This window comes from Narcine bancroftii, chromosome 4 (genome assembly GCF_036971445.1).
Source record: "Narcine bancroftii isolate sNarBan1 chromosome 4, sNarBan1.hap1, whole genome shotgun sequence".
Lineage (NCBI taxonomy): Eukaryota > Metazoa > Chordata > Chondrichthyes > Torpediniformes > Narcinidae > Narcine > Narcine bancroftii.
In genome coordinates this window covers 299,310,413-299,333,884 of record NC_091472.1, presented here as the reverse complement: position 1 = coordinate 299,333,884, position 23,472 = coordinate 299,310,413, and the positions used below count along the sequence as shown (strand labels likewise).

General features: G+C 41.8%; 1 protein-coding gene across 21 annotated transcripts in view; it reads left to right on the top strand.

Moving 5' to 3' along the window:
* erich2 (glutamate-rich 2) overlaps nucleotides 1-23,472 on the top strand; it is a 93,016-nt gene continuing 69,544 nt past the window's right edge. The window contains exons 1-3 of one of the 21 annotated variants that reach the window (XM_069935634.1): nucleotides 1-196; nucleotides 7,203-7,469; nucleotides 12,926-13,013. The gene's annotated coding sequence lies outside the window, so the exon portion shown is untranslated. Of the gene's footprint in view, nucleotides 197-256; nucleotides 449-537; nucleotides 842-7,202; nucleotides 7,470-12,925; nucleotides 13,014-21,044; nucleotides 21,064-23,472 lie in introns of those variants that run through there. The other 20 variants (XM_069935633.1, XM_069935632.1, XM_069935626.1 and 17 more) reach the window with 20 other exon arrangements.

Sequence of the window (23,472 nt, the reverse complement as noted above, 5' to 3'; positions counted from 1 at the left end):
ACAAGGAAACGGCAGGAAGTGTGTTACAAACAGAAAATCCTTGAAACAGCAGGGCAGGCAGCATCGATGAAGACTAATCGCCTCGGGCTCTTCATCACAATTGGGACATTGATGTGGATCGTGAAGATCAGATGAGATCATAGAAGCAGAGGGAGCACGTGTGATGACACATTTGAGAGGTTGGCGTTGAGTATAGGTAAGTTAGTTGCTTTGTGGAGAAAGTTAAAAAGGGGATAGCTCTTCTGGGGTGGGGGGGGGGGGGGGGAGTGTAATTGCCAGGGGCGAGGAAACTGCCAGTGAGAAAAATAGATGGAAACGAGGAGCCACGAGAGAATGAGGAGGTGGGACAGCGTCCAACAGAAGATACCAGAGCAATTCTACCACCGTCTCCAGGTCGAGGAAGCGGGGACATTCAAGTTACCGCCAGCGCCATGATGCCACCTCCAATGTGAGTGGAGAGGTCAATCTGGAAGGGTTTGGGTCAAACAGCAGCCAAACGCTTCCGCTCCGAACACTTGCCGGCGCCGGCCGGAAGCGGAACCCGCCCCGCCCCCCCGCAGCCGTTGCTAGGGAGAGCGTCGACTCGCTGTTCGCACCAGAGAGACCGGATGCCGACCCCCTTCCCGGCCTCTCCAGCGTCGAAGGACACGTTCAGACGAGTCCACGGGCCCTTCCTCTGAGGCGAGTGACTTGGGCCGTGCAGCCGCTTCTTGTCACCAGTTCAGGCCCCTGTGGAGCGGGCTGGACCCCGCCCGACTCCAGGTTCCCATGCAGGGCGTCCCCTCTCACCTGCCCGGTTAAGGTCAGTCGTATCTGCCAGCATCAAAAGACGGCATGTTAGGTAAAGGTTACCATTATTGTCATTTAGGATGTAACGTACAGGGAATTCTTTCACTTTGTCCACCGTAAAGAAGACTGAGAGTCGCCACTTTGCCCAGCAACCCTTGGTTGACAAGACCAGTGCCCTAGCCATGTCAGACCCACTTGTGCATCAATGGATGATACAGTCACTGAACAGGATTAGCCATATCCACAAATGTGGCCACACAAGCAGGTCAGAGGCTAGACATCCTGCAGCCAGTAATTCGCCTTCTCACTTCCCAAGGCTTGTCCACCATCTCGGTCAAGCCAAGATGTGCGAGGGAGCACTCTCTTTCTTGCCTGGATGAGTGCAGATTCAAAGACAGGCCAACCGTTCCACACCATGCAGGATATTGCAGCCCACTCGATGTCTTCCCCATCCACTGTCACTCATTCATTCCACCAGCAAACCACCACAGCTACAATTTGTACCATGCGTTGCAGAAGCTCACCAAGATGCAAAGGGAAATCAGTAAGCATTGGTTTAAGGTGAAGGCGCTGAGATTCACAAGGAGCCTGAGAAGTAACATTTTTTTGCAAAGAGGGTGGTGGGTGCATGGAACAAGCAGGTGGAGGAAGTGGTTGAGGCAGGTCCTATTGCAATGTATAAAAATCATTTGGATGGATACATTGATAGGATAGATTTGGAGGGATATGGGCCAAACACAGGCAGGTGTGATTGTGTGGGTGGGACATTTTGGTCAGATTGGGCTAGATAGGCTGAATGGCCTGTTTCCTCACTGTATGACTCTATGAATGAGTTTTTAAAGGACAATGTAAGCAGATTTACAAGGATTTAAGATTCAAGTTTATTATCACATACTAAGATGCAGTTCTAGTTTGTTCTTTGAGCTGGACATCTTATACAACATACATAGTACAGCAAATAAAACACAATACATTAGTGCAGATTTACAGAGAGAGACCAGTTGGTATAGAGCAAAGCAATATAATTTTGCTGTTGTTCATTCAAGAGTGGTAATGGCAGGAAAGAAACTGTCCTTGAAGTTGAAGTTGCATGATCTCTCACTTCTAAATGAAGGGGATGAAGAGAGTGTGGCCAGGGATGGACATCCTTTGTTATATTGATGCTTTTCCAAGGCCGCAAGAGGTATAGATAGAGTCTGTAGGCCCTTTCAAACTGCCGTGTTAACCGGGCAATTTTCTTGGCAGTTAGAAAGGGTCTCACCCGATCAACCTCGTTGGAATCCAAATGGGTTCCTGACCTACCTCAGAGGTTGTCAGGGAACCCAGTTAAACTTACCTAGGTTGCGTCCATAGGTGATTTGAACAGGAAAATGGCCTACCCCGCTTATTCCAGTGATGTCAGTGCTTGAGTGCGTTACCGGACAGCCAGCATCTGAATGTCCGGTGAGTGTGTGATGTGTCATTGAGAGGGCGGGATCCCACTTAAATTGCCGGGTTGCCGATTTAATGGGTCGATTTCCCTCTGCGACTTAAAAGGTGCTTCCAGCACCTTTGCCCCAGTTATCGCACCTGGGTCCCAGGGGGGCTACCCAGGAGCTGCAATTAAAAAGTTGGGGGGAGTCCTTGTGTGATAGTCTGTGTAACATTCACAATCCATTTTTGTGGTCTTGAGCTTTCATTCCATGCAGTGACATACCCTGACAGAATACTTTCAATGGTGCATCTGTAGAAGTTGTTAAGGGATGCAGGTGACAAGCCAGATTTCTGAGGAAGGAGACGCACTGGTCCACTTTCTTGGCCATTGTATTAGCATAGGTTGACTAGAGGAGATGCTTACTCTTAGGAACTTGAAGCTATGTACTTTTTCCATCTCATGGGGACCAGGGAGTAAGCTCTGCACTTCTTCTTGATGTCTATAACTAGCTTCTTTGTCTTGCCGATGTTGAGGGAGAGGTTATTGTCATGGTACCAAGCCACAAGTCCCTCAATCTCCCTTTCATACTCCATCTCTTTGTTGTTCTCATCTGTAAATTTCTAAGATGGAGTTGGAGCAGAATTTAGCCGTAGAGTCATTGTTGATTAAACTGTTGTAGGACCCTGGTGTGTGCCACGCGTTTCTTGCATAAATAATAACGAAGCCCAGTTGAATTTTTTCAAGCACTCATCAATAATAAACACAAAAGGGCTAATGTCTGTAAAACACTGATTTTTCTCAACAAATAATTTTCTGTTATGTTCTTATAGCACAATACAGCACAGTACAGGCCCTTTGGCCCTCAATGTTGTGCCAACCATATAGCCCTTCCTAAAAAAAAGTACTAAACCCTCCCTATCCCATAACCCTCTTTTTTTCTTTCATCCATGTACCTGTCTAAGAGTCTCTTAAATGCCCCCGGTGTTTCAACTTCCACCTCCATTCCTGGCAAGGCATTCCAAGCACTCACAACTTGTCCCCCCAACAGTATCTAAAACCGTATACTTGTTGAGGGGAACGGCCACTGAATTGCACTCTGACTCTTCCCCCTCCCTCTCCAGTTACCTGTCTCCTGACCTTTAGGGTGACTGAAGCTCCAGTCTTATCACTACCTCTGCCTCCCTTAAGATCTTCAGTTCATCAAGATCCAGATAACTTAACTTGGTTTTTGAATATTTAACGGTCCATGTAGAGTAACTTTGTAATTTAATGTTGCATAGTGTAGCGAAGCAGTTGAAATAAATTATCACAGCCTAACTCACCCTCCTCGGATTGCCAATTGCTGACGCTGGCTGTAGAAACTATATTTAAATGTGCCCAAAACTACCGCATATGCTCCTTTGAACGCGCTGCCTCCCGGCTCCAACCACAAGCTGCCAGCATTGAGCGAAGCGTGTTTGCTTACTAAAGGACATGCTGGCCCACGCTCAAAACTGCTCTCTACCGCCACTGAGCCAACTTCGCAGGCGCTGCCATGATTTGCAGTGCTGTCCTTAGTGCATGCGCCTGCTGGCACCTGGACACGTCAGTCAACATAACTCTGTGCAGCCTACTAACCCTTGGGACACCGCCCAACAACAACCAAAGGCTCACCTTTGGTTCTTAAACTAGCCCCTAATTATTATAAGACACTATGGCTATAATTAGAAAAATTACTATCATAAAGAAAAACAAATACACAATATAGCATACAATAACCAATTTACTATGTAAATTCAAAACATTACACAGGTTTTCTTTTTTCATCTTTAGCACCCACTCTACAGTCGATGTCTTGAGCAAAGTACAAACACAAAATTCCAATAAAATAAAGTCAGTTTGTACTTACAGGTGCCTCACCTTTTATCTGGAATTTCAAAAACCAGCACTTTTTTTTGGTAGATGATGTTAATGTCCTGTAATAAATTCTCCATTTTCAGAGAGAGGCCTGTTCAATGCCATCGTCCCCATCCCCAATCCTGTGAGCGTCAGTGGAAAGATGACTCTCGGCTCTGAGCACCCGATGGGAGAGAAGCAGGCGGCAGCTGGCTCAATGCGGGAGCAATGGCCATCTTCCTTACCCATAATCCTCCATGCATCTGGAACCACTCTGGTGCTGGCAGAGTGGTTACAGCTGCATGGGGGAATTATGGGTAACAAAGACTGCCATTGCTCCAGCATTGAGCGATCACCACAATTCAATGTGGCGCTCCATAAACTTCGGGCTCAGCAGCACTTCACCCCTGCTGCCGCATTGGGAGTTAGATGGGGGCAGGTGACAACAGTGCTGCACTGCTGGGGTGTTCCTGAGGGCCAGCTCGATAAGGGGCGGCGATGGATGGCTGAGGGGTACGGACGGTGGGGGCTAGGTGTGAGGCATTTGCTTAAAAGGACCAAAATCAAAATGATTCCAAACAATGGCAGGTGTCTGGTCCCGATGATTCAGGATAAAAGTAGAATCCATGAGCCAAAACGTTGACCAGTAAAACCTCAGATCTTTCTCAGACAGAATAGACATAGCTTTCCTTTTGAGGTACGACTTCAGCATGTCATTTGGATTTCTTCCTTTATCCTGCATTCCACTTCTCATCATAAGATTTTGAACTTTCAGAATCAGATGTTGATGATTTATCTGATCCTCTTGATTTCATTGAATAAATTTCCTTAACCTTCCCTGCAACAGATTTGCTTGTCTTTTTCTTTCTTTCCCACAGTTGGTCATAGTTAAGGTAAAATTCAAATAGCATTGATTTCAAACTCATCACAGTATTTGTAGAATCCTTCTGTCAAGAAGTCGACTGGTTCCACTTATGGCTCCTACAGATTTCTTTAACTGGAACTGCAGCCTTTCAACCACTCTGACTTCTATGCCTTTTCCTGAAATTTCAGATCCAATTTTACAATTTCCAAATTCAGTCTCATTTTCTGACAGTTTATTTTGAAGCCTTTTATTAGACTCTCTTTCTGCATTCAATTCTTTCGATAAGAGAGTAATTCTCTCATTATCTTCCGAGAAGTTACTAACTTGATCTGGAGTTAAAAGATCATGTGATACATTGGTATTTCTGCTTTCAGCCCTGCTATAGTAAACTCGAAGTGTCTGAACTTTTTCATCTTGTGACATTGCTGGAATGCAATTTCTTTTTTTTCTGCATCGCTATTAGCTGGCCTTTAAGTTGCATTCTTGATTGTTTTCTATTGTCAGCTGTCCTGTGTTATTAACCAATGACCTGTTCTCTTTCAGAAGATGAATCTGCTTTTCCAACCTTTTACATCTTGATAAAACTGAATCGCTTTCCTCATTAACTGTATTCATTTTTTTCAGCAGTTATTCTTTTCTTCCATTCTCTGGCTTTGCTAATTCTATTAACAATTAAATATCTATTCTTGTCAACTGCTCTCTGGACCTTTCCCTTGGTCACTTTCAAAACTGAAGAATCATTGGATTCATTCTCATCTTTTTGAAATCCAGTTTTGTTTTCAAGTACAAAGTTAAAATCTTTCTGTTCACTGATTTCATGATTATCCAATATTTCCAAGTTCTTTTGCAACATTTTGTTCTCTGAAGGCAGTTGCATCACATTGTCAGTCACATGCTCCTTTATTTTTATTTGAATATTTTATTTATATTTTTTCTAATTTGGACTCAAACAGTTTACAACATTGTCATTATCAGTAATTAGAGATCTATACCAATTGCAACTTATCTTTATCCATTCTATACAGGTTTTCCTATCAAGTCCAAGCCTAACATCCCTCCATCCCCCCACCCCATTCCCTCGACATCCAACACTTGAAAAACACTTGAGACATTAAAAACATTTACAACAAAGGAGTAAATCATATCAGGGAGTTTTAGGTCTGACATGGCCCAGGATCAGGCCAATGTTTTTTTTCCCCTGACTTTTCCTTGCTGGAATGAGGTGGACTCCTTGACCCTCCCCCCCCCCCCCAAAACAAAGAATTGGGGAGGAATTTGAGTGGTGTGGGCCACCAGGCAAAATTGTCCTCTTCATAACCATGCTCCTATGTGGTTCAGGTATGGTTGCCAGACTTTTTGGAAAGTGTCATACCTTCCCCTTAGGTTATAGGTGATTTTCTCCAGGGGAACACAAGCTTGCATTTCTTTGCTCCACTGTGCAATATTCAGACAAGAGTCAGATTTTCAGGTAATCGCTATGTACCTCCTGGCCACTGCCAGTGCGATCATTACAAATTGAATTTGCAATTTGGACAGCTTCTTTTTAAGTCTTATGTCCATTCTGTTACCCAACAGGAACACCTCTGGGTCCTGTGGCAATTTCTTATCTATGATTTTCCCTAGGACTTTGCCTAGTTTCACCCAAAAGGACCTCACCTTGGTACATGTCCAGGTCATGTGCATTAAGGTTCCTGTCACAATGCTGCATCTAAAACATTGATCTGAGAGTTCTGGCTTAGACCTATTAATTTTTTGTGGTGTCAGGTATAGCTGGTGCAAATAATTGTATTGCACCAACCTGTACTATGCATTAATTACTGCAGTCATGCCAGTCCGTCTTATGTCGGATCAGCACTTCTCTACAATTGTTATTCCTCAGTCCGACTCCCACCTCTGTCTTGACTTATGGAGACCTTGCTTAGATCTTTCTGCTTGGAGCAGAAAATAATTGCTGATTAAATTTCCATGTGATCCACCTTTGAATCATGGTCTCTATGTCACTGCACTTCGGTAGGACCATGACTGGACCTAATTTGTCCTGTAAAAAGATCTTGTCTGAAGGTAGCAGCGGAGTCTTAACCACTAGGGCACACATGTCAAACTCTGGCATATTTGGCCCGCAAGATCATTTCAAAAATGTATTAGAGGTGGCCCGCTGGCCGCCGCGCCAGTATAGCGCATGCACAGTAATACAACAAATCCCAGAATGCATTGGCGTCAGCCTGCTAATCGCCCCCACCTCCTCTGTTTACGTTGCAGGGTCTCACCGTGGACTCTGATTTTGGGGCCTGGCCTGTGTCAGGGGAAGCCAAGGCCGCTTCCCAGCGCCCGGAACCGGAGGCCTCGGGCCTGACCTCGCCAGGACCGTTGCCCACTCCCCCTCCCTGCCGGAGGCCGATCCGCGACTCACGGCGACGGGGCCGCTGATCCGCCGAGATGCCGCCCTGCAGCGAGAGCCGATGCCCCCGCACTGTCGTTGTCCAACTCGATCACCCGCAAACCCCGCCCTCCCGCACACAGGTCTGAGTAAGTATTATGAACTTTAATCTCAGGATAAAACGATCTTCCAATAGTTTCATGTCACAGTGATAAATATATTCCTGGTTAAAAATGGTCCTGCACCTGGATACAAGCTCATTAGGCATAAAACTTGAAAAGTGTGTAAATCAATGGAAAAAGGGCATGGCAAATAACCCTGCTAGAGTTCATGCCCACAATCAGTCACCCATTTGATTGTTTCAGGAATCATGTTATTCTCCCACATTCTCAATACTATTCGACAGCACACTAGCAACATTTGACAAATCCTCTATAGAGAAATATTATTTATTGAATATTTTATTTCTCATTTGTTAATGCTTCTGGAAAGAGTTTATCCAAAACTATCATTAAACATTTATTTTAATAAGAAAAAGTTTAACATTACATATGTTGAAAGAAGAGAAAACATGCAGATGTTGTTGAAAATTTTCAATAAATATTTAGTTCGGCCCTCGACTTAGTCCAAGTTTTTAATTTTGGCCCTCCGTGAATTTGAGTTTGACACCCCTGCACTAGGGGAAAATGATCTGAGAGAAGTCTCACCGTGTACTCAGCCTCTATGATCCTGCCCTCTATAGGGGCTGAAGCCAAGAAAAAAATTATTTTAGAGTAGGAGTCATGCTGCCATGAGTAGAAGGAATAGTCCCTCTCCCTCAGATGCTTCCAGCTTTGTTTTTGCTATTTTCTTTATTGTCTTGTCAAAAACTAGGTCCAGACAAAAATTAAAATCTCCCCCAATTAGAATATTCTTTTTTCATTCCGCAGTCCCAGGAAGATGTCCTGTATAAATTTTTCATTGACTATGTTTGGGACATATACATTTAATAGGATCCAGGATTCCAAATATATTTGACAGTGCACCATTATAAATCTACCTGCTTTGTCTGTAGTCACACCATGCACTCTCACCAGAACACTTTTCCTGATCAGAATTGCCAACCTCCTTGCCTTCAAACTGAACGAGGAGGCTAATACCTGGCCCATCCATCCTCTTTTTAACTTTTGGTGCTCTTGCTCCATTAAATGGGTTTCTTGGAGGAAGGCCAGGACCACTCCCATTTTCTTAATGTGTGCCAAGACTCTTTTTCACTTGATTTTTCTGTTCAGACAATTGACATTGAAACTTGCAAATTTTATGCTTTTAGCTATTGCCACAGGGCTTATTATAGTTATATTTATTTTGTACCTCTACCGCCCTGAGTCCCATCCCAGCCCTTTGTCTTCAGCCATCCACTCTGACTGCCTGAGCCATGACAGATCTTGGGGAAAAAAGACAAAAACTAAAATAACTAACTAAAGGAAAATAAAAAAAAGAAAAACACAAACTGAGGTAACACATTTAGTTAGTCCCAATCGATTTTCCCTGTATTGCACCCCCCTCCCTTCCTCGGTCATTACACCACCCCCACTCCCCCAGCTATAACAGGTTGTGTGGCTTGCACCCATCTTTTCTTCCATCTACCTCCCATGGATTCTCAAGAAAATTACACTTATCATTTCACTTCTATATGCTATGAACACAGTATTTACATCTTTTTATGCCAGACTACTTAACAATACACAATATAATATACATCATTATGGGTTAGTCCCCCTCTTGGTTTTAATTCTTCTTTTTACCCCCAAGTGAAGGTAACTCTTAGGCAAATTGCTGTGCCCCCTCCAGGACAGTAATAAACTTACTTTCCCTCCCCGGTAACACTACTTTCAGGGTGGCTGAGTGCCTCAACACACAGTTGTACCATTTCTGCTTTATGAGCCTTTTTGTTGGTCAAGCACCTTCCTGGCCTTCAAAAGTGCAGCACTAATATTGGGGTAAATGAAAACCTTGTTTACTTCTATTTCCATAGGACATCATCTCTTTTTTGCACCAGCTGCTGCTGCCCCCAATATTCTTTCCCTGTCCTGGTAACATAGTAGTTTCACCAGGACAGAATGTGGTTTCTGCCCATGTCCTGGTTTCAGGAGGGGGGACCTATGTGCCCTCTCTACTTCTACCCTTTCCCCTAATGAGCCTTTGCCCAGCACCTCGGGGATCTAGCTTTGGAAAAAGCTCACAGGGTTCTGTCCTTCGGTCCCCTCTTTAAGCCCCACTATTTTAATATTCTTTCTCCTACTATAATTTTTGAGGGCATCTAACATCCCCCATATTCGGTCCCTCTCTTTCATCAATGTGTCCAATTTATTCCCCATACTATGTATGGTATCTTCACTTGCCCCCATTCTTTCTTCTACCTCTGACATCCTTCCCATCAGATCTGAGAGGACACCCTGCATTTTACCTAATTTTCTTCCCATGTCCTGATCCCTTTTGTCCATTGCCTGGGAGAGTCTGTCGCCTCCATCACATCTTGCAAGGATGGCTCTGAACTCCTCTACATGCTTTGCCTCGTGAGTTTTATTTTGAGTCTTGTGCCTCCAGGGAGCCTTCCTCCATTGCTTCCATTGCTGTCTTGATCCTCATCACGGCCCCCGGCCTCGTCGCTCCCACTGCAGGTACTAGCCGATTTCTTCTGAACAAGCGCTGGACCTGTCACTGGAGCTCATTCCTGCGCCTGACCCAACGCCTCCTACTTCTTCGCAGCCTGCCGCACCGCTCGATCTGGTGCTGGACCAGCCGCTGGAACTGAGGTCTGCCGCGCCGTGCACCCCGTTGGACCCGACGCTTGTTCCTCCTGGCTTCTTAGACTTTCAGCCTTGCTCATTCTCAACACTCCCCGGCTTCTCTGCACACATTGGCTTCACCATGGGCATCGCGCAAGACGCAAGGACGCCCAACTTGGTGTTGTCGTTGCTGGAGGGGGGTTCCCAAACCTCCCTCTCCCCAAAAGTTGAGCTGCTACTTGCAGGTTTGTAGCATTGTTTTCTCCTGGATCCTGTCTCTCCTGCAGGGCGGGTTGACTCCTTCCACGGACCTCGATGTGGCCCCGCCGTTTTCCCCACCACAAGGCACCTTGAGTCAGGTCTCCTGTTTCAACAGCGATTCCTTCACGTTTGTAATTGCACTAAATATCTTTCGACGTCCCTTACTAGTATACTGGCGATTCTTTTGAAGTTTTTTCTCAGTTTATTTTCTTACGATCCTGGGGGCTCTGGGATTTGACCTCCTCCTACTTTCCCTGCATCACATGACCTCCACATGCTCCTTTATTCCATCAGCGCAATTTTCTGTGTTCCCCAGTTTTGCAGCATGTTGCAAGATCTCGTAATTGGCCTTGTCTGCTGTCAACTCTGGGCTACAGAAGCTACTTTCAGATTTGTTCTCAGTCATTTGTTTTAATCCTGCCTCAAATTCATTTCCACAGGAATAATCACCAGCAATATTTGCAACGTCTTCGAATACTTCATTCTCATCTATCGTTGTTGAAAAAATTCCTTCAATATTAGTTTAGCTGCCTTTGATTTATTTTCACATTATTCTGTTTCCTTTTCTTCATAAGGTAATTTCTTATTTACAGTCTTTTGTGGTTCCCATAACTCATCATGTTTCACAACTGAAATCCTGTTGACTTCTCTGTCAAATCGATTCATTATTGGAGTTTGTGCTCTGAAACACCATGCTTGGGGAGGATGTTGTCATGTACATTCATATCTTGTGACCGAGGTACTTGGGTTCTGCCCTAGCATCAAATACTCTCACTTCATGAGATGACTTCTTACCATCAGACATTTTAGGTGGGTCGCTTCGAACAACAGATCCTTTTAAACTTGTCAGTACTTTCATTTCAGCCTTCTCGGCAACAAGTTTAGATTTCAGATCCAGTTGTTCCCTTTTTTCTCCTTGGCTCCGATTGCTGTGTCCTTAGTTGCTCCTCCTGTTCCACTTGCTGCTACTTCTGGTTCTTTCACTGCCTCCTTAGCAGCTTCTCCTGTTCCCTCACCTACCTCCTTAGCAGCTTCTCCTGTTCCCTCTCCTACCTCCTTAGCAGCTTCTCCTGTCCCCTCTCCTACCTCCTCAGCAGCTTCTCCTGTTCCCTCTCCTTCCTCTTTACAGCTTCTCCTGTTCCCTTTGCTGTCTCCTTAGATGCTTCTCTAGCAGTATTTCTCATTAGCTCATCTTTTTGAGCTTGGAGTAGCCAACTCAGCCATAGCCTTTTTAAATAGAGATGAGGCACTTGAAGCAAGTGAAGCCCCGGAGCCCACTTTGGAACTTCTTTTGGTTCTTATAGGTGCTGAGACCAAGTTTGCAAAATTTGAATGAGTTTGTTTGCTCCTATTGCATTGAAAGCAGAGCTATATTTGGGATAAAGACACCTTTTTTTCTCCTTTATTTACCCCTGTGCTCCACAGACTTAAATTTATAATCAAATAATTCACATACAATTAAAATGCACATTACAAATTTTATCCAAGGTTATTTGTATATATTTTGGTTTGACCATGTAGACATTTCAGCACTTTTTATACATAGACCCCTCATTTTAGGGCACCATAAAGTTTGGGACATTTAGCTTCGAAAGTTTTTGTGAGTACTCAGATATGTTTAATTGTTTTATTTTTGAAGGTATAAGAGAGCTAGGATTCCTTCTTATCTTTTGATCACCTTTAAGTCTAGTTGCCATTTTGTAACATGAGGGCCAGAGTTGTACCAAAGAAAGTCAATTTTCATTCTTGTTTTTCATCCATTATGAGGCTGAAACACAAGAATAAAACAGTAAGACACACTGTCCAAACCTTAGGATTAACAAGATCAACAGTTTGGAACATCATTAAGAAGAAAGAGTGAACTTGTGAGCTCAGTAATTGCAAAGGGACTGGTATTCCATGGAAGAGCTCCACTGCTGTTGGCAGACAAATTCTCATCATAATGAAGAAAAAAAACCCCAAAACATAGATCTGACAAATCAGAAACACTCTTCAGGAGGCAGGTGTGTATATGTCAATGAGTACTGTCCACAGAAGACTTCATGAACAGAAATACAGAGGCTACACTTTAAGATGCAAACCAAGGAAAATATAGTATGCTTTGGATCTTGGGCAGTTCCTTTATGCCTCCACACTTTGCTCCTGCATTCACTCTGATGCAGGTCAATCTTGGTCTCATCTGTCCACAAGACCTTTTTCCAGAATTGTGAAGGCTCTTTTAAATACTTCTTGGCAAACTGTAATCTAGCCATCCTTTCTGTCTGTGGGTAACTAGTGGCTTGCATCTTGCAGTGCAGCCTCTGTATTCTATTCATCTGTAGACAGTAGTCATTGACATATCCACATCTGCTTCCTGAAGAGTGTTTCTGATCTGTTGGATATACTTTTGGGGATTTTTCTTCATTATGATGAGAATTCTGCCATCAGCAGTGGAGGTCTTCCTTGGAATACCAGCCCCTTTGTGATTACTGATCTCACCGGTGTGCTCTTTCTTCTAAATTATGTTCCAGGCTATTGGTTTTGGTAATCCCAACGTTTGGGTGATGTCTCTTACTGTTTTATTCTGTTTTTTTCAGCCTCAATTAAACATTCCTGAGCACTACCAGTGAAGCCGAATGTCCCAAGCATTAGAGTGCCCTGAAATGAGGGGAACATGTCCAAAAGGTGCTGTAATTTCTACATGGTCAAACCAAAATATATGCAAATAATCTTGAATAAAATCTGGAATGTACACTTTTATGACATGTGAATTGTTTGATTACAAATTTAAAACGGTGTAGCATAGGGACAGATAATGGAAAAAAAGGGCCTTTGTCCCAAACATTATGGAGGACACTCTAGGTGACCTTATTGTTCAGGTGTTCCAAGGCTAAATGTAGGGTTAGGAAAATGGCATCTGCTGTGGATTTGTTACAGTGGTAAAGTCTAATGTAAATGGGTTCACAGTTCTTCGGGGTTCTGGTGGTGATGGTGGGAGGAGGGATGATGGTTGTGGAACCAAATCCTCCTTCAGTGTTCAAGATGAAAGATAATCTTGTATGTCAGTTCCACTTTTTTGCTATTCTGTGTTCCTTAATTTCCAAAGTGCTTTAAAAAAAAAAGCCTTCACTCTGAATATACTAGAGATTCACATTCCCTTGGGGAAAAACACACAAAAGATTTTAAATCCTCTGAGTAAAACGCTGAGTATCTACGAATAAAAAGAATAACTGAAATAAATGTTCCTCAGAGGATGTGTCTGAAATGGCAAAAATGTTGAACTTCACAGCAAAGACACTAAAAGTTTACCATAATAGTGGAAAATCCAGGGGTAAATTTAGATTTGCAGTATGATAACATCCTTTTATCTCAAAAGCCAGTGCCCCCAGAATACACCTACAAACTCCATGTGGTTTTTTTTGGAGGGTGAGAGGAAACTGGAACACCCAGGGGAAATCCACGCAGTCACAGGGAGAACATACAAACTCCTTAGAGACAGCACCAGATTCAAACTTGGATCGTCGGCACTGTAATAACCTTGCACTAACTGCTATGTTAAGTGTGCCACATAGCACAGGAAGGAAAAGAACTTTTCTCTCATACGGCAGAAACACCTGAACGAACGAATGAATGGACTGAACTCACAGATTTTAAAAGAGATGATGGATGCATTTGTTATAATCTACCAAGATTCTTTAACTTCTATTTAGACCCTAGTGAATTAGAAACCGCAATAGAACACCATGTTGAAGAAAGGAGGGAGATAGAATCCATGAATCAGTAGATCATTTAGCTTGCAGTCTATTATTGGGGAAATCCTAGAATCCATTGCAGTATTAAGGAAGAAGTGGCGGAACATTGAGAAAATTATAATACAATTACATAGAGGTTGAAATGAAAGGGAATTTGTACTTGATAAACTTGTTAGAACTCTTTAAGGATGTAACAACAGGGTGGAAAATGGGAACTAGTAGATATACTGTATTAGGATTTCCAGAATCCATTCATGCCTCTGGGGGGCAATGTATTGAGATCTGGCAAAATAAATATTGGGATAATTGGATAATTTTCTGCTTGATAAGTTGTCAATAATGGAGTGCTACATAAATCAGTGCTGGAGCCTCAACTATTATCTAATGATAATTTGAATAAAGTGACCAGTAGAAAGATTTTGGAATGGTGCGGAAAAAAGAGTTGTAGTAATGTGATTTCAACTTCCCTAATATTGACTGGCACCTACTGACTCCAAGAGGGACGGATGGGGCTGAATTTGTTAGGTATGTACAAGAAGGATTCTTGACATAGTATGTGGACAGGCCGACTGGATGCGTGGGCACACTGGATCTGGTTCTGGGGAGTGAACCTTGTCAGGTAGCGGAACACTCGGTGGGGGAGCATTTTGGTGAGAGTGACCACAACTCCCTTAGCTTCAACATAGTTATGGAGAAGGATATAAGTAGTGAAACTGGAAAATGCTTAGCTGGGGAAGAGCTAATTATGAGGGGATGAGGCAAAAACTAGTGAAAATAAATTGGAAACATACTTAAGAGTGAGAGCACCGAGGTAATGTGAAGGAAATTTAGGGACCACTTGATCAGGGTTCAAGATAGATTTGTCTCACTGGGGCAAGGAAAAGGGAACCTGGTTGATGAAACAGATCAGGCAACTAATCAAGAGGAAGAAGGAAGCATACATTAGATATAGGAAACAGGAAGGGCTCATGAGAAGTAGATGGTAGCGAGGAAGGAGCTTAAGATAGGTCTAGAAGAGCTTGAAGGGGACATGAAAAGGCCTTGGCATGTAGAATTAAGGAGAACCCCAAGGCGTTTTGTGCGTATGTGAAGAACAGAAGGGTGATGAGAATGAAAGTGGGGCTGCTAAAGGATAAAGGAGGCAACATGTGCCTGGAGACAGAGGAGGTCTAAATGAATACTTTGCGTCAATATTCATGAAAAAAGGACCTTGATCATGGTGAGGTTGAAATTTAACAGGCCTATGTGCTGGACAATGTAGAGATTAAGGAAGAAGAAATGCTGGATCTTCTTAAAAACATCAAGATTGACAAATCCCTGGGGCCGGATGTGGGAAGTGAGAGAAGAGATAGCTGGGGCAGTAGCTATGATCTTTAAATCCTCTTTGGCCACAAGGGAGGGGTGGAGAATTGGATAATAACAAATGTAGTCCCCTTGTTTAAAAAAGGTAATAGGGAGAATACTAGGAATTATAGACTGGTGAGTCTTATATCAGTGGTGTGTAAACTAATGGAGAGGATTGTTAAGAATAGGATCTATGAGCATTTGAAGAAGTATAGTCTACTCAAGGATAATCAGCGTGGCTTTGTGAAGGGAAAGTCATACTCATGAGTCTAATTGAGTTTTTTGAATAGGTAGCAAAAGAAATTGATGAGAACAGGCAGTAGATGTGGTCTTCATAGATTTTAGCAAGGCATTTAACAAGGTCCCCCATGAGAGACTCATCCAAAAAGTCATGAGACATAGGATCCATGGAATATTAGCTGAATGAATAAAAAAAATTGGCATGTTGGAAAACAGAGTAGTAGTGCAAGGAAAATATTCTGCCTGGAGTTCGGTGACTAGTGGAATGTCACAGAGTTCTGTTCTGGGGCCCCTGCTCTTTGTGATTTTTATAAATGACCTAGATGAAGAGGTGGATGGATGGGTTAGTAAGTTTGCAGATGACATGAAAATTGTAGATGGAGATGAAGGATATAATCAGGATGGTTACTTAAGAGTGTGGATGAACAGAGGGACCTTTGGGTGCAAATCTCTACATCCCTCAAGGTCGCTGCGCAGGTTGATAGGATAGTGAAGAAGGCCTATAGGATTCTGGGAGTCATTAATGGGAGATTGAATTTAGGAATAGAGTGGTCATGTTACAAATCATCAAATCTTTGGTAAGACCACACTTGAAGTATGTTGTTCAGTTCCTGGCACCTCATTATAGGAAGGATGTGGAAGCTATGAAGAGTGTACAGAGGAGATTTACCAGGATGTTGCCTGGATTGGGAAATATGTCTTATGAGGCAAGGTTAGCAGAGCTGGGACTTTTCTCTTTAGAATGCAGAAGGATGAGAGGAAACTTGATAGATTATGAGAGGCATAGATAGAGTGGACAGCCAGCACCTGTTTCCTAGGGTAGGATCAACAAGCATCAGAAGACATATATACAAAGTTAAGGGAGGGAAGTTCAGGGAGAGATCAGGGGTAAGTCTTTTACACAGAGAATTGTGGGTGCCTGGCATGCTTTGCCAGGGATGGTGATGGAAGCTGAAACATTGGGAGTATTTGTCTCTTATATGTCTCTTAGACATATAGATTAAAGTAATGTAGAGGGTTATGGGGTAGGTGGGATTTAGTTTGTTTTTTAAGGAAGGGATATATGGGTCAACGCAACATCAAGGGCTGAAGAGCCTGTACTGTTCTGTTTTGTTCTATATTCTGAAGATCCTTCCTTGGCAGTAGTAAATTGGCTGGGAAAGCAAGTTATGAGATCGATGCCAACAATCTGCAAAGGGATATAGATAAATTAAGTTAGAAAGGTATTGGCAGATGGTGTTTAAAGTGAGAAAATGTGAGGTAATCCATTTTGGTAGAAAGAATGAAAAACAGAACATTGTTTAAAGTGAGAGAGATTTCAAAATGTTAGTGAACAATGGGATTTATGACTTTGGTGAGATCATACCTGAAGCTTCCTTGGGTTCCTGATCCAAACTTTTTGTGAAACTCTATTACATTGGTATAACAAGTAATTAGGAAGGTAATGGAAACTTTTCAAAGATGTCCAGGATAGGTAGTTTGATTGGTCATATGGGTGTGTTTGGCTGACGTGGGCTCATGGACTGGAAAGGCCTGTTAGTGAACTGAATCTCTAAATTAATAATTTAAAGTTATCCCTTATTGAAAATGGGGTGGACTATAAGAAGAATTGATGTGAGACCACAGTTGGAGTAATGTGCAGAGTTTTGGTCTTGTTTAAGGAGGGAAGTACTTGCAATGGAGATTGTTCATAGATTATCCCTGGAATGAAAGGGCCATTTTTTAAAGAAAAGATTGATCAGGTTGGCCATATTGATTGAAGAAATGGAGAAAATAAAACAAACTACTTTGAGAAGGCTTTGTAAGGTTGAGGGTGTGAGAATAATTTCCTGTGTGTGTGATATGGCGGCCCCGGCCCTGGTCTGGGCAGAGGGTAGGCGGCAGCGGCCCCGATCCAGCCAAGAGCTAAGGGGAGGCGGCAGCCCCGGCCTCGGTCGAGTGAGGCAGGCGGAGGCCCCGGTCCAGTAGAAAGTAGGAGGCGGCGGCCCCAGTCTGGGCACAGGGAAAGCAGCGGCGGCCCCGGCCCCGGTCCGGGCAGAGGGTAGGCGGCGGCGGCCCCAATCCAGGCAAGAGCTAAGGGGAGGCATCGGCCCCGGCCTCGGTCGAGTGAGGCAGGCGGAGGCCCCGGTCCGGGCAGAAAGTAGGAGGCAGCGGCCCCAGTCCGGGCACAGGGAAAGCAGCGGCGGCCTCGGCCCCGGTCCGGGCAGTATGGTCCGACCTAGGAGGGGAGGCAGGCCCCTCCAGCCCGGGTAAGAAACCTGCATAGTAGAAGGCCACTCCGATATAAAACCTACGACCCAAGGACCTTGCTACCACGTCCCAGCTTGCTTGGCCACGGCACACGAACCATGGGTGTAAAGGGTGGGGCCAGTACTGCGCGCACTGCACTCCACCTAAAAGCTCCTTTGCACAGGCCCGAGGACAGGTCCACGTCCTCCCCCTCCACGAGCCTGCAGCTGACGTGGACATTTACCCCCTCCATAAATCTTCGTCTGTGAAGCCAAGCCAAATATATATATCGTATAATATATATATTCTATATATACTATATATATGTTTATATAATATATTATAGTTTCAAAATTAAATATGCCAACTAAAGATTGAAATGACAAGATGATTCCACTCTGAGTATAAATCTTTAAAATTCTGTACCCCCGTGAGCTGTGGTCACTGAATTATTAAATACATTCAAGATAAACTGAACAGATTTTTAAAACTTGTATATACACTTATATTTTTATGTATGTATCAATATAGATATCGATATCTAGATATAGCTCTAGATTTAGCTTGAGATGTATATATATATATATATATGTATATATGTGTATATATATATATATATATATATACTGTGCATGTGTATGTATATATTTATATATATTTATACACAATTTATGTGCGTATACCTCGTAAAAGAATCAGGAAACAACAATCAAGATTCTTTGGACACATCATGCAAAGAGATGCATTCATACAGCTGGAAGGAAAAAGGAGCAGAGGAAGACAGAATGAAAATGATGGATTAACATCATGGTTAGAAACAGGGGAGCCAACAACTACAATTCGGAGGGTCAGAGACTGTGATGGATGGAGACATATGATCGCCCATGCTGAATGGCATGGCACCTGAACGAACAATTACCAATTATCAGCAAAAACCATTTATCTGACATTGGCCCGGTCCCGACCATTTCGGATAATCAAGAGTTTTGTGTGTGTGTGTGTGTGTGTGTGTGTGTGTGTGTGTGTGTGTGTGTGTGTGTGTGTGTGTGTGTGTGTGTGTGTGTGTGCTTCCTATCAAAGCTGCGAGTCCTGGGCTTCTTCAGCTCTTTTGTGTACAGGCAGTCCCTGGGTTTAAAAATGAGTTCCGTTACATAGTTCTGTCTTTAATTGAAATTGTATAAAAGTTGGAACAGGCACATATGATCCCTATTTAGTGTGATACACATAAACATAATAATGCAGTACAATCCCTCATCTATTCTAATAATAGTACTGTATGCATAATAAAAGTAACTACATAAAAATTAACACTGACAGGGAAAGATGATGGAGAGATGGCTACAGTACATGTATCCCATGGCCCTCCTGGATCTTAGCTCCTTCTGATATGCACCTGGCTCTTTCACTTACTCCTTGCTTTCCCCTCCCTCCTCGGTGGCACATTGCCTGCTCGCTGCTTTGCCCAGCCCACATGGGCGTAGGCCGACAGCACGTCACGATGGCACATGCTGCTGCTGCTCTTCCCCGCACCCCACCAAGATCAGTGTGGGGGTGGTGGGATTGGTTTGGGGGTAGTGGGATTGGTTTGGGGGCTGGTGCGGGCTGTCGGTGGGGGCAAAATGCAGGGCAGTGGGACCAGTGCGGGGACTTGGTGACACAATCCTAATAAAATTTAACAGTTTTTGGTCATTATTATTAGAATTCTGACTCAACCACGCTCAAACCGGAAATTGATGCCATTCTACTTCCAGTCGGCTTGTCGGTTTGTAACTACGGGTTTTTCGTAAATTGGATATTTTTAACCCAAGGACTGTCTGCCTTTCTGGTCATCTCCCTCCCATGGCCCCCAACCTCATTGTTTCCCATCCCCACAGTGCCTGGTTCTACTTCCTAACCAAGATGCACAATTACCCAGGTAGACCTATTGCTTCTGCATGCTCCTGCTACACCGAACAAGTACTGTATCATCTAACCGCGACTCCATTTTTCTTGTATTGCATCCTTTGGGTTTATCTTCCGTATCTTATACTTCAGTTCTTGCTCTTTGTTACTAAGTTACCCCCTAATCATGTGAGCCCTTATTTTGTGTGGTACCTTTTGACAGTTCAGAGTTCTGCCTCGTGATCTGGTCCGCATTTATTAATCTTTCTAGTTACATCCTCAAAGAAATTCTATCAAAATTTTCAGATTTGTCCATTGATTAAAACACTTGGACTTTTAGTGCTCTACTACTCCAAGCATATTTTTTTGCTAACAAAGCTTATTAATAATTAATGGTTTAATGTTTAATTTGTTTATTTTGTTGTATTTTCTTTCTTCTGTTATTATTTGTTTCCTTCTGTTCTCCCTCAACTATTCTAAAATCTAGATCAATAAATATAGGAGGATATGCTTTCTACATTTTTTTATCTGAAGTTACCAGGAAGTTTCTTTTTTTTAAATATGTTATTAATAAATTGAAAACCACAAAAATTCAGATGCACTACATTACTATAAATCAAATTCCAATACTAATACATGTGGGGTGTGTGTGTATGTTTTATTTATATTATATATAAATAATATATATATAATTTATATTATATATAATATATATATAAATATAAAATTTATATTATATAATATATATATATATATGAGATAGAGAATTAAGAAGAATCCCCCCAATATCCCTCCCCTCCCCCACTAAGCCCTACTTAAAAAAAAAGTATAGGACACGAGATTCACAACAGGAGTACTCCATATTATAAAACTTGTAATGTAAAGAGACCTTTAGGAGAAAAGGAATGTTTGAGTTTCATTTAAATATTCATTCCAGACCTTTGCGCACCATATATTTTTCAAGTGGTATGCAGTTCCGAATTTCTGCATGCCATCTTTGCATTCCCAAATCTGTATCTGATTTCCAAGTTCTAGCAATACATTTCCTAGCTATTGTTAAAGCAATTTGTACAAATTTCACTTGATACATGTTCAATTTTGATTTAGGTTTAACTCCTTTAATATCCCCAATGGAATTAACATTGGATCCTGTGAGAATTTAACCCCCCGTTATTTGTTCTAACAAATGACCTATTTCCATCCAAAAAAGATTGAACCTTTGGACATTGCCAAGTAGAATGTGAAAATGAACCAACCTCCTGTCCACAGCTAAACATAAATCCAAAAAGGTATGGTTCAATCTATTTAATTTTTGAGGTGTCAAATATAACTGATGGATGAAATTATATTGTACCAACCTATATCTCACATTTATTGTACTTTTCATAGTTTCTCTACACAACTGAATCCAACTGTGCTCAGCTATTTGCCTATTCAAATCTATCTCCTATCTTTTGATTTATGAACTCCTACTCTCTGGGCTTTCCTTTGTACAAATTATACATTACCAAAATAAATTTCTTTAAATCTTCATTACATGTCAATGACTCCACCTTTGTCCCTGCTATCAATAACAAATCATGATCAAAATGATCCCATATAAAGTTCATAACCTGATAATAGCAAAGTCTAGTATGCTCAGATATCTGAAACTTTACCTTAATTTTACTGAAAGTCACATTTCCCCGCTTTAAAACAATCCTCAATCTTCTTAATACCATGATATTGCCAAATTCTTAAAAATTGACTTCCCATTAGAAAATTGAATAAATCTATTTTAAAATAATGGCATTTTCCCTAACATGAAACCTCTTTCCAAATCTCTTTATCAACCTTATTCCAAAGCTCAATTAAATGCTTCAAAATAGGGGTTTCTCTATTTGCTATTAACAATCTTGAATTCCACTTATAAATAAAATCTTGTGGATTTGTTTCTCGTATTTTACTAAATTCTATATTCACACAAGCTGGAATTTTATTTAAATCGGTCATTGCATTAATATATCGCAACTGAGCTGCTTTATAATAATTCATAAAATTGAGAAGTTGCAAACCTCCAAAATTATAATTCCTCCAAGGAAACCTTCTTCCTTTTCTCTTTCCATAAAAATTTCCAAACACAAGCACTTAATTTCTTAAAAATTTTTTGAGAAATTGCAATTGGAATCAATTGAAAAAGATGATGTATTCTAGGAAAGATATTCATCTTAACACAATTAACTCTCCTTATTAAAGTTGTAGGTAATGTACTCCATCTTTCCAAGTCCTCTTTTATTCTCTTCAGTAAGGTTAGTAATTTAATTAAATTAAATTTTTAACTCTGCCTCCACCCAAATACGCAAATATTTTATTCCAGCATCTGACCATCTAAAACCACTAATACTCTTATATTGTACATAATCACCATTTACTAAAGGCATAATTTTGCTTTTATCCCAATTAATATTATAACCTGAAACTTCTCCATATTCTTTTGATCTTAATTTGAGTTGGTACAAAGAGTTTAAAGGATCTGTAAAATAAGTCAAAACATCGTCTGCAAATAAATTTATTTTATATACTTTTTGATTCACGTTAATACCATTTAGTTTAGAATCCTGTTTTATTAATTAAGCCAAAGGTTCAATTGCTAATGTTAAGAGTTCAGAGGATCCCAAAAAACAGCAGCAATAGATATGCACTACAACACAGGGTTACTTAAACAAAAGTTGTTTTTGATTATATTTGAACAAGAAAACAGAATTAAACTTTAACTTATTACTTAACCTAACTACTTAATTTCCCCCCCCCCCCCACCCCACCCCCCAATACTAAGCACAGGTGTGTGTAATGTATATTTAAGATTAGAAAAGTTCTTTGGATCACTGGTTGCAGGCAATTCTTGTACTTTGCACAGAAGTTAGCATTAACAAAGTTCACCAGTCTTTGGTGCTTAACAGGCAAATGGTTACTACTCAGGAGGGTTCTTACTGGTTTTCAGAGAGAGATTCCTTTTCCAGGACATCTGCAATGGATTCCTTCTCAATTAGTCTTGTTGGCGAAACTTGCCCCCTTCAGGGTTCTCATGATCCACTTTCTTTCAGGTCATCTTTCACACCGCCAGTCTTCTCCTTTGACCAGGCAGCCTTCCAAAGTTTTCCAGCTTGTCCCTCTGAAACTGATTTCTGTCTCTCTCCTCTCTGTTTCACACCCTCCCTCTCTGAGAGCAAAACTCTTCTCCTCTGCCTGCAAAGATCACTTGTTCTCCCAGGCAAAAGTTCTGCAAATATTCTGTGTTTTAAAATGTGTGTGTGCAAGCTGCTCTAACAATTCCTCCCAAACCATCTCTAAATACTCTGTCACACTAAAATAAACAGAGCGAGTGACAATTGACAACCTTGCCTTCATGACCTAGTTAACTGAAATGTTTCTGAAACTTGACCATTAGTCACCACCTTCACACTGGGATTCTTGTATAACGTTTTAACTCAATTTATGAATATCGATCTTAACCCATATTTTTCTAAAACTTTGAAGAGGAAACCCCATTCTAATCTATCAAATGCCTTGGCTGTATATAAAGTTAACGCCACACTCAAATTTCCCCTCTTTTGAGCTAAATGGATTAAACTAATTCTTATTTTTAACAAATCCATTTTGATCCGCATGTATTAATTTAGGTAAGTACTTTGCCAATCTATTTGTTAATATTTTAGCAA